The 15,674-nt window shown below is 45.1% G+C and overlaps 1 protein-coding gene and 1 non-coding gene across 7 annotated transcripts in view; one reads left to right on the top strand and one right to left on the bottom strand.

Annotated features, from left to right (window-relative positions):
- Positions 1-15,674, bottom strand: part of Tnrc6a (trinucleotide repeat containing adaptor 6A) — a 153,541-nt gene that overhangs the window by 126,652 nt on the left and 11,215 nt on the right. The gene's annotated exons all lie outside the window — the stretch shown is intronic.
- Positions 2,656-2,762, top strand: Rnu6-799 (RNA, U6 small nuclear 799). The gene has a single exon (XR_015656746.1). It is a non-coding gene; the product is annotated as a U6 spliceosomal RNA (small nuclear RNA).

The raw sequence follows: 15,674 nt of genomic DNA, 5'->3' as shown, positions 1-15,674 counted from the left end.
TAAGATTTTAGCTGCCAGGTGAGTGCTAACTTATTAATGTCAAACACAATTTTTATACAAGGCCCTGTCATAGTTTCCTTTCCCTTTGCTGGTATGAAATCCTTGACCATTGGCATAGAGTCACAGTGGCAGAAGTCTGAGGGAGCGGGTCAGGTCGTACCCACACATATCTCTAACCCCAGCACTGTGGAGGCAGAAGCAGGTGAATCTCTGTGAGTTCAAGGCCAGCTTGGTCTACACAGTGAATTCCAGGCCAGCCAAGGCAGTAAGACCTTGTCTCAAACAAAACAAAATGAACAAACAAAAAGAAAAATACAACAAAAAAAAATCCACTATCCAGCACAGCCCCAAAATGCAAACGAGTGATGGCGCTTGCGAGCAGTGAAGAAACGCACATCTGTACCTATGATGCAGGAAAGGAGACAGTCTGACATCCCCGGTGCCGTGATTTCATGGCTTATTTGGGCTCATTGGGGACTCCACTGCAGAGCCCGGCTCGTCTGGATCATAGGTTTCATGAGTCACCTTATGCAACTGCTCTTTTTGTGAACATCGCTGACAGCTGCAGAACGGGGTGATTTCTAAGGTCCTGCCTAGCGTGGGGCTGATGGGACATTGCCTGTGTTACCCTTCCTGGTTCTCTTTTCTACATTATTGTCTAAGAGGAATGCCACTTAGCAAAGTCCATAAATCGAGGCGTCAGAATTTATATCTTTTAGCTTTTATCTTCTTGAAGAAAGAATATCACTTTTTTAAAAAATCAATTAAGGTGCTGAAGAAGTGACTCAGCAGTTAAGAGCAGATCTAGGGGAGAGGGCAGGTGTGTGTTTGTGTGTGTGTGTGTGTGTCTGTGTGTGTCTCTGTGTATGTGAGTGTGTGAGTGTGTGTGTGAGTGTGTGTGTATGTCTGTGTGTTTGTATGTGTGTATGTGTGTGTGAGTGTGTGTGTCTCTGTGTGTGTGTGAGTGAGTGTGTGTGTATGTCTGTGTGTGTGTATGTGTGTATGTGTGTGTGAGTGTGTGTGTGTGAGTGTGTGTGTCTGTGTGTGTGTGTGTGTGTGTGTGTGTGTGTCTGTGGTGAGGGAACTGGGAGAAAGGTAGGAAGGGGAGGTTGCACTCACAGTGTGTTGTATGAGAGAAAAGTAAGAGAGAAGAAGTGCACTGGCTGCTCTCCTAGAGCACTTAGATTTAATAATACCCAGCACCCACAATTAGGCTCACACAGTGACCTGCAACTCCAGCTCTAGAGAGTCCAATCCCTGCTTCATGGTGCACAGACAATATGCAGGCAAGATGGTCACATTAAAAGATCCTTCCTGCTCCTGCTCTGTCCTCTCTCCCTTTCCCCCCTCTCTCCATGTGCTCATGGCTGGCCTCTACTTCTCTACTCCTCTCTCTCTTTCTCTGCCTCTACCACCCTCTTGACTCCCCTCCCCATGCTCTGAATAAACTCTGTTCTATAATAAACAAACAAACAAGCAAACAAACAATTGGTCCTTCCTTATGTTTTGTTTTTGTTTTTTTTTCAAGGCAGGGTTTCTCTGCATAGCTCTGGCTGTCCTGGAACCCTCTCGGTGGACCAGAGAACTCAGAGATCCCCTTGCCTCTGCCTCCTAAGTGCTGGGATCAAAGGCGTGTGGTGCTGCTGCCACCTCCTTGTTTTAAAATTTAAAACAAACACAAGAGTGATCAGTGTTCTTGCGGGACATGTGGCTGAAACTGTTGCACTTTAGAAGCTGAGGCAGGGGGATTATGTTCTAGGCTAGACTGTGCTAATTAACCTCAGAACAACCAACAGCAAAACCAATAAACACAGAAATGCAGAGGCTGGCATAACAGGTACTCACAGGAATGGTTAAAGGATATAATAAAACTAGTCTGGTCTGCTGATTCCCCAAAAGCAGGAAAATTCCTGTCGTTTTCGTCTCATACGATAAAGGCTCACACAGACACTGAACACAAAGGGCCAGGAATCCACTAGTTGGTAGAGTGTTTATGGGTCATACATGAAGTTCTCAGTTCAGTCTCTAGCACTGAATAAACTGGGTGTGGTGGCCCACACTTGTAACCGTGGGAGGAGGCAGAGGATCAGAAGTTCAAGTCCATCCTTGACTATGTAGTGAGTTCAAGGCCAGTCTTGGCTATACAAGACCCCAGCCCAAGAAATAAAAATACTAAAAACTAAAACAGAAATAAAATTTGAAGTGGAAATATTGAAATATGTGTCGTTATTCTCTTTATTTTATTGCAGCAGGAGACAGAGGCCAGCAACTCCTTCCGGCTACGCAAAGCTGTTTCTGCTGGGCGGCACACTGGGCCAGCATTCCGTTCATTTGCAGAGCCTTACAGCTCCTTTCCTTTCAGACTACTGCAGTCTGGCATCTGCTGCTTCCGACCCCATGATGTGGCTTCCAGTAACACCATCAAGATCTTGCATTTGCCAAATTTGGCAGCCAGTTTTCGTTCTTATTTTGCTTGATGCCTTGATGCTAAATCCTAAAGCCATCTGAATGTCCGTGGGGTGAGTTATTATCCTCATACAAACAGAAAGGTCAAGGATTCTTTAAAACATGGGAATAACACCAAAACTGGTCAATGCTTCGGTTTTTCAAGATGACCATATCAAAAGGGACCAAATCCAACACAACATCAGAGACATGCTTGCTTCGGCAGCACATACACTAACATTGGAACGACACAGAGAAGAGTAGCATGGCCCCTGTGCAAGGATGGCGTGCAAATTCATGAAGCGTTCCATATTTTTTAATACATAAAAGAACACATTAAAAAAAAGACTACGCTCTTCCCTCTTACCCTCTCTTCCCCCTCTTGCTCTTTGTTCTTCTCTGTTCTAGCCCCCCATACCCCCCAACCGCCACGTGCCCATGGCCGACCACTTCTCCTCTCCTACTCTACTCTCATTAAAACTTCTATGTGGAAAAAAAAAGACTACAGAGACACAGCCAGGCTTAGTATCACACACACCTGTCATCCCAGCACTTCAGAGGTTCAGGAAGGAAGCTCACCAATGTGAGGCCAGCTACATAAGACCTTGTCTTAAGGACAGAAGGGCCACCATGTAGCTCAGAGTGCCTGCCTGACACAAGCAAGGTCTTGTGTTCCCTTCCCTGTACCACAAGGGAAGAAGAGATTGGGGGTGGGGATGACTGATTCCAGAAATTCATTTGTTTTAACATCTTAAAGAAAGATTTGCTTTTTTTTGTTTCTGTGTGTCTGGGTGTGTGTGCTATGTGTGGTTCTAGAAGCCAAAAGAGGAATTGGATTCCTTAAAGCTGGAGCTATGAGCAGTTGTGAGCCATCTGAAGTGGGTCTGAGAGTCAAGCTCAGGTCCTTTCAAAAAGCAGCAAGTGTGCCTAACCACTGAGCCATCTCCCCAGACCAGAGACAAATTAGTTTAATCATTCACCTGTTCATACACCACACACACACACACACACACACACACACACACACACACACACACACACACCCTACAATGTGCCAGGCATTATATAAGGTGTTGAGGAGTAAGATGGATTCTTAATTAAGAACCTCATTGGCATGTAACATTGGTAAAGAAAACACACGTGCTATGTGTCTATAGTCTCATGAATGTTCACAGAGAAAACACACTGATTAGTAGTAGCACCTGAATAAAGACTCGCTGGGTCTTCTTGCAGATCCTTGCTCTTCCCAACAGTAAGTGTTTGCATTCTGTATAGTTGGAACCATCCAGTCTCTGCCTTTGTTCAGTGATATTGGTGAGATTTGTGGACTGTGGTGTAGCTGTAGGTCATCTGGTCTTGTTATTCTGGATTCTCTCTGCCTCTCTACTTTGGAACTTTCCACTGTAATTGCATTCTCCTTCTCAGGAACACTAATCCCTTTTCCTTTGTTCTTTTAAAAAGAACGATGTTTGGTGTGTGTGTGTGTGTGTGTGTGTGTGTGTGTGTGTGTGTGTGTGTTGTTGTTGTTGTTGTTGTACGCATGTGGGTATGTGGATGTGTGTGCCTACAAGCACATATGGGAAAGCCAGGGAAAGTCACCTCTCTCTACTGTATTCCTTTAAGATAATGTCTTTTCAGAGACCTGGAATAAGGGAGGAACCCAAGAATCAATGGGAGTGACCTTAGCTGTCACTCACTACATTGGGAATATAGGACCTGAAGAACCATGTTCTATAGCCAGCAGGAACTCCAGTGGAGCGATAGAGATACTAACCTGCCTATAGAATTTTCAACCCAGAATTTATCCTCTCTACAAGAAACGCAGGCACCGGGAATGGAACAGAAACTGAGGGAATGACCAAACAATGACCAGCCCAACTTGAGACCCATCCCATGGTCCCAAGCACCAATCCCTAACACTATTAATGATACTCTGTTATGTTTGCAAACAGGAACAAGTTGTTCTCAGAGAGGCTTCACACAGTAGCTGACTCAGACAGATAGAGACATCCACAGCCAACTAGTGGATGGAGCTTGGGGACTCTTATGGAAGAATAGGAGGAAGGATTCTGGAGTGCAAAGGGGATAAGAACTCCACAGGAAGACCAACAGAGTCAACTAGCCTGAACCCTTGAGGCTCTCAGAGTCTGAACCACCAACCAAAGAACATACTTGGCCTGGACCTTGGCCTCCCCACACATATGTAACAGATATACAGCTTCACCTGGACAACTGGAACGGGAGCTATTCCTGTATGTGGAATATGTTTGTCTAGCTGGGCTGCCTTGTCTGGCCTCAATGGGAGAGGAAGCACCTGGCCTCGAAGAGACTTGAAGTGTCAGGGTGGCAGGGATACCCAGGGGGGCTCCACCCGCTCAAAGGAGAAGGGGAGGGAGTATGAGGAAAAGATTGTGTGAGGGTGTGACCAGGAGGGGGCAGTGAGTGGGATGTAAAGTCAATAAGTAAAAAATAAAATTAAATTGAATACATTTTTTAAAAGATGATGTTTCTCCATCATATACTGTGGTTGTAAGACATAAAGAAATCAATCTGGAACTAACTGGGCAGCCTCCTCGCTGCTGGCTTTCCTTGTGGTGGAAGGTGCTCTGCATCCCACCTCAGGGAGAAAGCACGTAGACAGCCTTGCCCAGCACTAGACCCTGTATGCTACAACACCAACCTTCCAGGAAGTGTGTGTGCACCAGTACAATCGTGACCCGAAGGTAACGGGGTAACTAACCACTTTCTCATTGGCTTTGAGGTCTGCTCCACAGAAGGGAGTTTGTGACTGTTCCTGTAAACATACTCAAAGCTCATGGCTGGGGAGGTCATAGGCCTTAGGGGAGTTGAAGTCTATGCTTTAATGGGGCAAATTGCACACAGATGCGGAATAGAATGAGCTTTTATTTTTAATGTTGCTGTGCTAGGACAGAATACAGGGCCTCTGTGTGGTAAATGGGTGTTCTACCACTGAGTAAAAGCCCAGCTCTTTAATACAATTCTTTTTTAGGAGCTATGAGGGAGGGAGACGGGGATGGCTGGGAAGCTGGTTTAGTCAGTATAGTGCCGAATCTCCAGCACCCATGTAAAGGCCAGGTGGTGGGCACCTATAACTCTGGTGCTGGTGGCAGAAGAGGAAGGCAGATGCCTAGTGTTTGCTGCTTAGTCTAACTGAACTGATGAGTCCTGGGATCACTGAGAGATGTCTCAAAGAACAATACGGATAGCAAGACAGGAAGAGACCCAGTATTAGCCTCTGTCTTCCACGCGCATGCATGCATGCATGTCTAAACACACATGATTTCCAAGCACGTCATAAAGTAGTTGGGTGGGGTTGGATTGAGGACCTCTTCAAAGAGGTGATACTTAAACCTACATCTAAAATGCATGAAGGAACAAAACACAGATGAGCAACACAGTCCAGACATAGGGGATTAAAAAGAGAGATCAGGAGGACTTTGAGGACAGAGCAAGCTTGGATCATTGAAGGGTCATCTAGGACCATGTGTAGCTCAGTAGCAGAACACCCATCTAGCATGCAGAAGGCATGAAATATAATCCCCTGTGCTGAAAATAAAGACTAGTCAGGGAGCACTGTTGTTGGAACCTCCAGCAGGGGCTTGTAGACCACATTCAGGGTTTATATTTCGTTTTCAACGTGAAGTCAATGGAAGACTTTTAAGCAGAGTGCTAACGTGATTTGATTTATGATTTTAAATGACTGTGGGGCTGCTTCGAGGAGGAGGAGGATGGGTGGAAGCAGACTGAAGGAGACACAAATAGGCCAGGTGACAACCTTAGAACATGACAGCAGTATGGAGATCAGTGGGTGGCTAGGAGACAGGCCTGGCTTTGGTTCTGAGACAGGGTCTCTGTACAGCCTAGACTACAAACTCTTAACCCTCCTACTATAGCCTTTCCAGTATTGAGGTTGTGTAGTTTCCTGCTTTAGAAATTTCTAGGGGCTGGGGATTTAGCTCAGTGGTAGAGCGCTTACCTAGGAAGCGCAAGGCCCTGGGTTCGGTCCCCAGCTCCAAAAAAAGAACAAAAAAAAAGGGGGGGGCTGGAGAGATGGCTCAGAGGTTAAGAGCACTGTCTGCTCTTCCAGAGGTCCTGAGTTCAATTCCCAGCAACCACATGGTGGCTCACAACCATCTATAATCAGGTCTCGTGCCCTCTTCTGGCCTGCAGGTGCATACATGCAGGCAGAAAGCTGTATGATGTATACATAATAAATAAATAAATGTAAAAAAAAAAAGAAATTTCTAGGAAAGTTTAGGAGATAGAAACCAGTGGGGGAAAGTAGATCACTGGAGGGTGGAGGAAATACATTTTGTTCTCCTTCTTTCCTGTCTTGGTCTCTCTCTGTTTCTGGTCCATCATGAGGTAAATGTTACTGTGCAATATAGTCCTGTTACCATGATGTCCTGCCCAAGCACATAGGGAGCAGGAACCTTGGCTAGAACCCCTAAAAACCATGAGCCAAACCTTCCTTTCCTCCTCTCGGTTGTTCTTTGAGTCACTGTTTAATCAGAGTGACACAGGCATACAAAACAGTGTGCAAGGTGATGGGGATCCAGAACTTGCTGAGGTGTGAGCAAAGCACCTAGGTAGATGGTGAAATTTCTTGAGTGGGAAAAGACAATGGGAATGAAAGCGTGGAAAAAGGAAACGTTTGTTGGGGATATATCAAGAACTCTCCACTGGATCTGTGAGCTGTGGGATGCTTATTAGCCAGGCAGGTAGAGATGATCAATGGGAACCTAGTAGTGTCTCAAGCCTATGGTTGAGATGACCAGACAGAACCCTTCCACACAAAGAAATTGAAGTCTGAAGATGGCCCCCAGGACCTGATATTTATGGTAAGTGGAGAGAAGAGTGGAAACGGAAGGACTGGGAAGAATAGGAGGCGAATCCAGAGTGGGAGGGGCCTGGGAAGACTGGTTTATTGGGTCAAATGCTGATGGATGGCATCTAAGACTCAGCCCCTAGACAAACTTGGGGAAGGCACTTGGCCACCTTTGCTGGGAGTTAGGAACTGGGAAAATAGGATTGGTGTGGACATCAGGAGTGGGTCCTAGGACACATGTATATAGACTTCTACAGGTCTAAATATCAGTGCTACCAAGCAAGCAAATAGCTGTTGTCCTACTCTGACAAATAAATATTTATCATATATATTTAGGAGGCAAGCTTCAAAACTGTATGTGATGGCTTGCATATGCTTAGCCCAGGGAGTGGCACTATTAGAAGGTGTGGCCTTGTTGGAGGAAGTGTGTCACTGTGGGGGTGGTCTTGGAGACCCTCCTCCTAGCTACCTGGGGATGTTGTCTGTTCTTGGCTTCCTTCCGGTGAAGATGTAGAGCTCAGCTCCTCCTGCACCAGGCCTGCCTGGATGCTGCCATGTTCCCACCTTGATGATAATGGACTGAACCTCTGAGCCTGTAAGCCAGCCCCAAGTAAATGTTGTCCTTTACAAAATTTATATTGGTCATAGTGTCTGTTCACAGCAATAAGACCCTAACCAAGACACTATACTTCCTCATTTCCTTAAGGGCCTCATCAGGATGGATCAAAGCAGCAAAAGCTGGTCCCCAACTGGACTGCCCCTTCCTTTTTTTCTTTCTTTCTCTCATTTCATGTAAAATTCATCTACATGCACTTCTCCAAGTACCAGCTCAGCAAACAGACATCTTTTAGGTCTGGATATACACCACAGCCATTAGGTATGGGAAATATTGCTCCCTGGGCCCTGAGACACTTGGAACCATTTAGAACAATAGTGGTTCTCAACCTTCCTAATGCTGTGACTCTTTAAATATAGTTCCTCATGTTGTAGTGACCCCAACCATAAAATTACTTCATTGCTACTTCATAACTGTAATTTTGCCACTGTTATGAATGGTGATATAAACATCTGATATGCAGGATATCCAAAATGCAACCCCTGTGAACAGGTCATTTGACCCTCTAGGGGGTTGTGGCCCTCAGGTTGAGAAATGCTGATTTAGACAGAAAATTCAGAGTTCTAGCCACCCTAAGTGATAACTGAGGATGCTCTTAGATATTAGCACAGTGTGCCCTTTGCCTCATGTGGAGGAATATGGCTGGGAAGGAAGACATCCTCTGGCATCGTCAGGCAGCTAGGAGGAAGTTCTCTTCCTAAATGGATGGAGCCTGAGCATAGGAGGAGACCTTAAAAGCCCACCCCCACACTTCCTTCAAGAAGGCCACACCTCCTAATAGTACCAATTCCTGTGGGCCAAGCATATTCAAACCACCAGAGGGAGGAAGTAAGTTTCCTAGGACAGTATTAGAGTGAGTTAAAGAATGGGAGAACAGGCAGGAAGGAGGTGAAGGGAGCAAGTGGGGTCAGCTCTCTGGAGGAATGTGTTCTGTCACTGACTAGCAGCAGGAGGGAGGAGGAAATCCAGAGGATGCTTGGTTTGTTTTTGTTGTTTCTTTGCTGTACTTTTTGTTTATTTGTCTCTTGAGATTGACTGGCTTCACACTTGCTATATAGAGGAAGATGGACTTAAAGTCTTAGCTCTCTCACCTCAGCCTTTCAAGTGGTGAGACTACAGCCATGTGTCACCACAGCAGGTTAGGCTTGTTTTGGTATTTCTTGTTTGTTTGTTTGTTTGTTTGTTTAGACAAGGTTTCTCTGTGTAGCCCTGGCTGACCTGGAACTCTGTAGTCCAGGCTGGTCTCGAACTCAGAGATCTGCCTGCCTCTGGTTCCCACATGCTGTGATTAAAGGTGTGTGTATTTTTAAAGACAGAACTTCTGGATGCTGATGGAAATCTTATAGAGGGAACAGCTGATGAAGAGAGAAGAATGGGATGATATTCAGAGCAACATACTTTAATAAGTGGAGGGAGAGGGTACAACCCAAGGCTAAAGTAAAGAAATTGGCCTATTGAGGTTCATGGACAATTCTACTTAAGAAGAAGGAAAGCGATACTATGGCCCAAATATAGGTAGCTAAGACAGTAGGGAGCGAAAACAAAAATAAAAACAAATAAATAAACAAAAAACTTCACCACATCATTTGCTAATTGGTTCTATGCTACCTAGTTTTATGTCAACTTGACATAACCTAGAGTCATTTTGGAAGAGGTAATCTCAATTTAGAAAAATATCCCACTAGACTGGCCTGTGGATAAGCCTGTAGTTCATTTTCTTGATTGACAATTGATATAGAGGGCCCAGCCCATTTTTGTGGGCAGTGCTACCCCTGGACTGATAGTACTGGGTGTTATAAGAAAGCAAACTGAGCGAACTATAAGGAGCAATCCAGTAAGCAGAATTCCTCAATGGCCTCTTCTTTAGTCCCTACCTTGAATTCCTGTCCCAGTTTCTCTGGATGATGGACTAACAAACTGTAAGCTGAAATAAACCTTTTCTTCCTGTGGTGGCCATTCATATGCATGGCCCACAGGGAGTGGTACTGTTAGAAGATGTGACCTTGTTGGAGGAAGTGTGGGGGTGGGCTTTTAAGGTCTCTTCCTATGCTCAGGCTCCACCCATTCAGGAAGAGAGCTTCCTCCTAGTTCTCTGAGGATGCCAGTATTCACCTGGCTTTGGATAAAGATGTAAAACTACTGGCTCCTGCATCATCATGCCTGCCTGAACACTGCCATGCCTCCTGCCTTGATGATAAAATGTTTGCCTTTGTATGAGTTGACTTGGTCATTGGGTCTCTTCATAGCAATGGAACCCTAAGGCACTCCCCAAGTTACTTTTGGTCATGATGTTTTATCCCAGTAATAGAAACCTTCATGAAGACAGTTTCTAACATGTACAATTAGACAGTTAAATAGAAGTGGGGAAAAGATAAGGGGCCAGAATGCTTTGGAAACATAAAACAGTTAAGTAATTTATGTGACATGCATCTTACCACAATAGACAAATAATACTTTTGGGCCAGTGAGATGGCTTTGTGGGTCAATGCACTGCCACTAAACCTCAGGATCTGAGTTTGATACCCAGAACCACATGGAAGATGGAGGGAGAGAACCAACTCTCTGACCTCCACATGCAATGGGCACAAGGGGAGCAGGTTCCCTCTCACAGCTATTAGCTGACTGGTTCCAGGGAGGTGAAGGGAGCATGGTTGAATAAGAAAGTGACTGATAGGAGATTTGTGGTCCAGCATGGTGGCATACACTTGTAATCCAAGGAAGGCTATAACAGGGGGAAGTCATGAGTTTAGGACTAGCCTGGGATACCTACCAAGGTCAACCTGGGCTACATAGCAAGATCCTGTTTCAAGAAAACGAAACATAAATATTTGTGATTTTATTAAAAATATTTTAGGAGGGGCTGGAGAGATGACTCAGTGGTTAAGAGCACTGACTGCTCTTCCAGAGGTCATGAGTTCAATTCCTAGCAACCACATGGTGGCTCACAACCACCTGTAATGAGATCTGGTGCCCTCTTCTGGCCTGCAGTCACATATGCAGGCAGAATGCTGTACATAAAATAAATAAATAAATCTTAAAAAAATATTTTAGGAGAATTTGATTGACTTAGAGTAAAACTGAGTGTTTGAAACTTCCAAGTTAGTAATTACAGTCTCTTGAAGATTGTAAATTGTGTTAAGCATTTAGCAGTATCTGTTGAATTGTAAGTTTAGCTATCTGAAACACTTAAAAGTCTTAAATTTGTAATTGTAGTTAAAATGCCAATGTCGGGGAGATGCTTATTAATCAAGTTTGTAAATGATTTTAATATTTAGGAGAAATTTACAAGCTAAGTCAAGTTTACAAGCCAAGTCAGCTACATGAGAGAACAAATAAAAAGGTCATTAGCTTTAGATGAGACGGATCGAATTTATTAGTGTAGCAATGGAATCTGGGAATGATGTAAAAGGTCTAGAAGAGACTGGGGTTTTAGATTCATAATTTTAATAAGTTGAGCACTGGTTAGAATATGAGTAACTGTGAGAATATTTGTCTGCAGCCAGAGAGGCTCAATGTCAAGAATGAACAGCCGCGTCTGCTGTCTTCAAGACTCCTATGACAGTCTCAAGCTTCCATGACCTGTATTTTGGTGTCTACTCCTCACAATCTGCTCACATTTCACCAAAATAACAGATAAAAGAATACTTATGTCCATATACACTTTAGCATATAAGTCCATCACTGCCCCCAAAGAAGAAGGAGAATTGTGAGTGGGTCAGAGATTCCCAAAAGTCCACAGGGCAAAGCATGGTGCTGAATGATCTGGGATCTTCTTCCCAAGGAGGTCTCTGAGAAAGCCAAGGTGAGATGCACAATAATGTGGGAGTGAGATCTTTTTCCCTGGGCTTCTGCTAAGCTAATCAATTACAGAGCCCCATGTGTCCTGGCTGGGTGAGACACTGTCCTTCTGCCTTCTAAAACCAGGAGAATTAAGCACCCTATGGCTAATTTTTGAAGAAAGGAATATATAATTTGCGTAGGGAAAGGCTCTGAACTTGAGGACTGGCCAGGATTAGAAAGTAGATTCTTTTTTACTGTGTGTGTGTGTGTGTGTGTGTGTGTGTGTGTGTGTGTGTGTGTGTATACATCTGTTTACACCTACCTTTGTCTTTTTCTCTGTGCCTTTGTCTTGGCTAATGACAGATCTCATTTGTTCTATTAAATTAGAATGTATTAACAACTCTTTGCTTTTAAATGAGGCAGCAAATGCTCGATGGCCCCAACAGTTGGTTCTATACCAGCCAAGAAATAGTGGTGGGTTCCATGGAAGACTGCTTTTCATTAACAGCTGAGGACACACCTCACTCACACCTAACCAGGCAGGTAGCTAGGAGCAAGTAAGTTTCTAGTGTATTTTTGTTTGGGTTCATCACTGGAAAGAACTCCTTCACATTTCCTGGTATTTTGTACTGTTCTTAAATACATCCCCTAATACATTAAATAATGTGTCTTTTCTTTACCAAAGAACAAAGAAGCTGAGTGTTTGGAAAGTGTTCGCACGGCTGCCAAAGCCTCCTAGCTGCATCAAGTTCAATTTCCTGGTGTCTTATCCTCGGTACTGAATGTCCTATTATGCCAGCCTGTCTCTCCAAGCCGCTGACCGCAGCGTGTTGACACACCACTTGAAATCAGAGATAACATGTCTTCCCATCTCTGACAATGACAAGGACCAGGCCTGTGGTTTCTTTGGCATTGTTAATGCTATACAGAAATTGTAACCTCTTTCCATTTGATTGTTCCCATGAGCATTGTCCCCGCTGGACAGCTAATGCGCGTTGGTGTGAAAAAGCGTGAGTCACACTACCCAGTGCTTCACGGAACACTTGGAGAAGGAGCACCCTCTGGGGAGGAGGCAGTGCTAACTGTCTTCACCACCTTCAATGCCTGCTTCAAATCAGGCCTCGGACTGTTAACAGGAACCCTCCCTAGCAAGCAAAGCACGAGGCAGCTTGGCACTCAGACATGTTTCTGAGTGGTTGAGAGGGATCAGGGACATCCTTGCATTTGTGCCGTTTGTTTTTAGCACCTTCCCGTCCCTGAGCTGCTGGTCACACGGCCTGCCAAGGCCCAGCGAGATGCCAGCAAATTCAGGCATCCAGAGATGATGTGTGTTGCATATGTATGGTACGTGTGTGTATGGTACGTATATATATGGTACGTGCAGCGGGTGTACATGCCCACGTGTCTGCATTCGGAGGCCAAAGCAGGATGTTGGAAGGTCTATGTGTTCTATTGTTCTGGGCGGTGTTGCCTTAAAGCAGAATCTCACTGAGCCAGACTGCCATTAGAACACAGTGGTTTGCCAGCAAATCCTGGGGCTCCATCTGACTCTGCCTCTCAGATCTGAGGTTATAGACACAGGTGGCCACAGCTGGCTTTTATAACATGGATGCTGGGATTCAAACTCAAGCACTCATGCTTGCAGAGTAAGCACTCTTGCCCTCCCCAACCCACCATGCAGAGATTTGAAAACTGCTTGCACGCCTGTTCCCTGTGCTTTAACAAATGATATTTCAGCCTAACTGGCCCAGGGCTAACATGTGGACTGGAGGTGAACTGTTCTGTTGTCTTAGCCAGGTCTGCCCCAAAGTGAACTCAGCTAAAACCATATGTGCTACAGGCATGACCCACATGTGACTTTTGGATTTGCAGAGGGTCTTGTGTGAATGAAGATGCCATGCTTGGCCTTGAAATAATTTGTTAATAATTTTTTAGTAAGGGGACTCCATTTTCCCTTTGTGCACTGGGCACTGTAAAGCATGCATCTGGTCCTCCTGCTTTGGAGCTCTGACTCCTGAATGAGTTTGACTCAGAGGCAAAAGATGGCCTTGCCACTCTACAGATACCAATAAGCACATCTTTGTTCCTTCAGTGGGCTGTATTGCTTTGCAACACTGTAGCAATACCTAAACTAAACGGACAGGTCCTCCTTCAGAAGCATCTCCATATGTTTATTTCTTTCAGTAAATATTTATTTTTATAGTTTTGGTTGTGAGCATAGCCTTTAATGGCTGAGCCACCTCTCCAGCCCAATATTTATTGTGTGTGTGTGTGTGTGTGTGTGTGTGTGTGTGTGTGTGTGTGTGTGTGCTACACCATATGCATGCAGTACCAGAAGGGACCAGAAGGGGGTATCAAATTCGACAGCACTGAAATTCGAGATCCTTGTGAGGCAGTGATATGGGTACTGGGAATCAAACACAGATCTGGGGGGAGACCCTAGCGCTCTTGACCACTAAGCCATCTCTCTGGCTCTAGAATGCATTTCTAATCTGTGTCATGTCTCAAAAAACAAAACAAAACAAAAATAATAGATTAAATGAAAAATAACAAAAAGCCCTCCAGGCTTTGCTTCTAGTGATTGCTATACTTCAGAACTATCAACTTTCTTTTTTCTTCCCCTAGCACTGAGGATTGAGTCTCCCTGGGCTGGGAAAGTGCTCTGCTGAGCTGTATGTCCAACTGTTGTTTGTGCTTTTAATTTTGAGACAGGCTCTTACTATGTTGCCAGCTTGCCTTGAGCTCACTCTGCAGCCCAGCTGGCCTTGAACTTGCAGCTTTTCTGCTTTAGTCTTCCAAATAGTTGGGATTGCAGACCTGTGCCACCAGGCCCCACTCTATATCTTTGTCACATATGCATTACATGAAATGTGATTTTTCTCTACCAGTGGCTTCTCACAGAGGACACAATGTTGGCTGGTGGTGTGACAACCATGTGTGTTGGGCGTCTGCTGCAGATAACCCCACCTCTGCACTTGCTTTTTCTCCCCATGCATTGTTCGTTTGTTTTCACTTTGGTTCTTCAAGACTGGGCTCTCCTATGTAGTCCAGGCTAATGTGCAACTCCCAACCTCTGGCCTTCCCTTCCTGAGTGCTGGGATGACATTTATATCTGTGTACAGATTCTCCCAGCGATTTGTTCATTGTCAACTTTTGATAGTCGTACGGTTTGCATCTGCTTTTGCTGGGGTTTCCTGTGAGCATAGGGTCTATGTGTGCACAGTGTGTGAAGGTGGGTCTGTGTTCGCCATGGTGCACATGTGGGTGGCAGAGGGCAACTTCAGGTGTCTGAGGCGTGGTCTCTTGCTATTTGCTCAGTGCTGTGTAAGGCAGGCTCACCGGCCAGCATTTTCTGAGGAACCTGCTCCCATCTCACCACAGGAGGACTTGGAGTGCAGATGCTTGTTCACTGCATCTGGCTTCATGGGGGGCAGGGGTCTGGAGATGTGAACTGTGTCCTCAAACTTTACAGCAAATGTCTTATCCACTGAACTCTCCCCTACTCAAATCCTACCCAGCACTGCTGGGTATTTTGTTTTGAGACAGGGTCTTACTATGCAGCCCTAACTGGCCGGGAACTCATAAAAACTTGCCTGCTGCTGCCTCAGAGTACTAGAATTAAAGGCTTCTGTCACCATGCTCACCATGCTCACCATGCTCATCATGCTCACCATGCTCACCATGCTCACCATGCTCACCATGCTCACTATGCTCACCATGCTCACCATGCTCACCATGCTCACCATGCTCACTATGCTCACCACGCTCACCACGCTCACCATGCTCACCATGCCCTGTGCCCACCATGCCCTGGCTTTCTACTGTTGTCTCCTCAGTAAAAATAAAAATGGGAACCATGAGATGATTCAGCAGACAAAGACACTTGCCTCTGAGACAGACCTAAGTTAATCTCTGAGACCCACATGGTAGAAAGGAGAGAAAACTCCTTCAGGTTGTCCTCTGACCTCTGCATGGGCATTGTGG

The sequence above is a fragment of the Rattus norvegicus genome, chromosome 1, assembly GCF_021556685.1.
Source record: "Rattus norvegicus strain SHRSP/BbbUtx chromosome 1, alternate assembly SHRSP_T2T, whole genome shotgun sequence".
NCBI classification, from domain to species: domain Eukaryota; kingdom Metazoa; phylum Chordata; class Mammalia; order Rodentia; family Muridae; genus Rattus; species Rattus norvegicus.
Note: the sequence above shows the minus strand (reverse complement) of the source record. Positions and strands in the feature narration are given on the sequence as shown.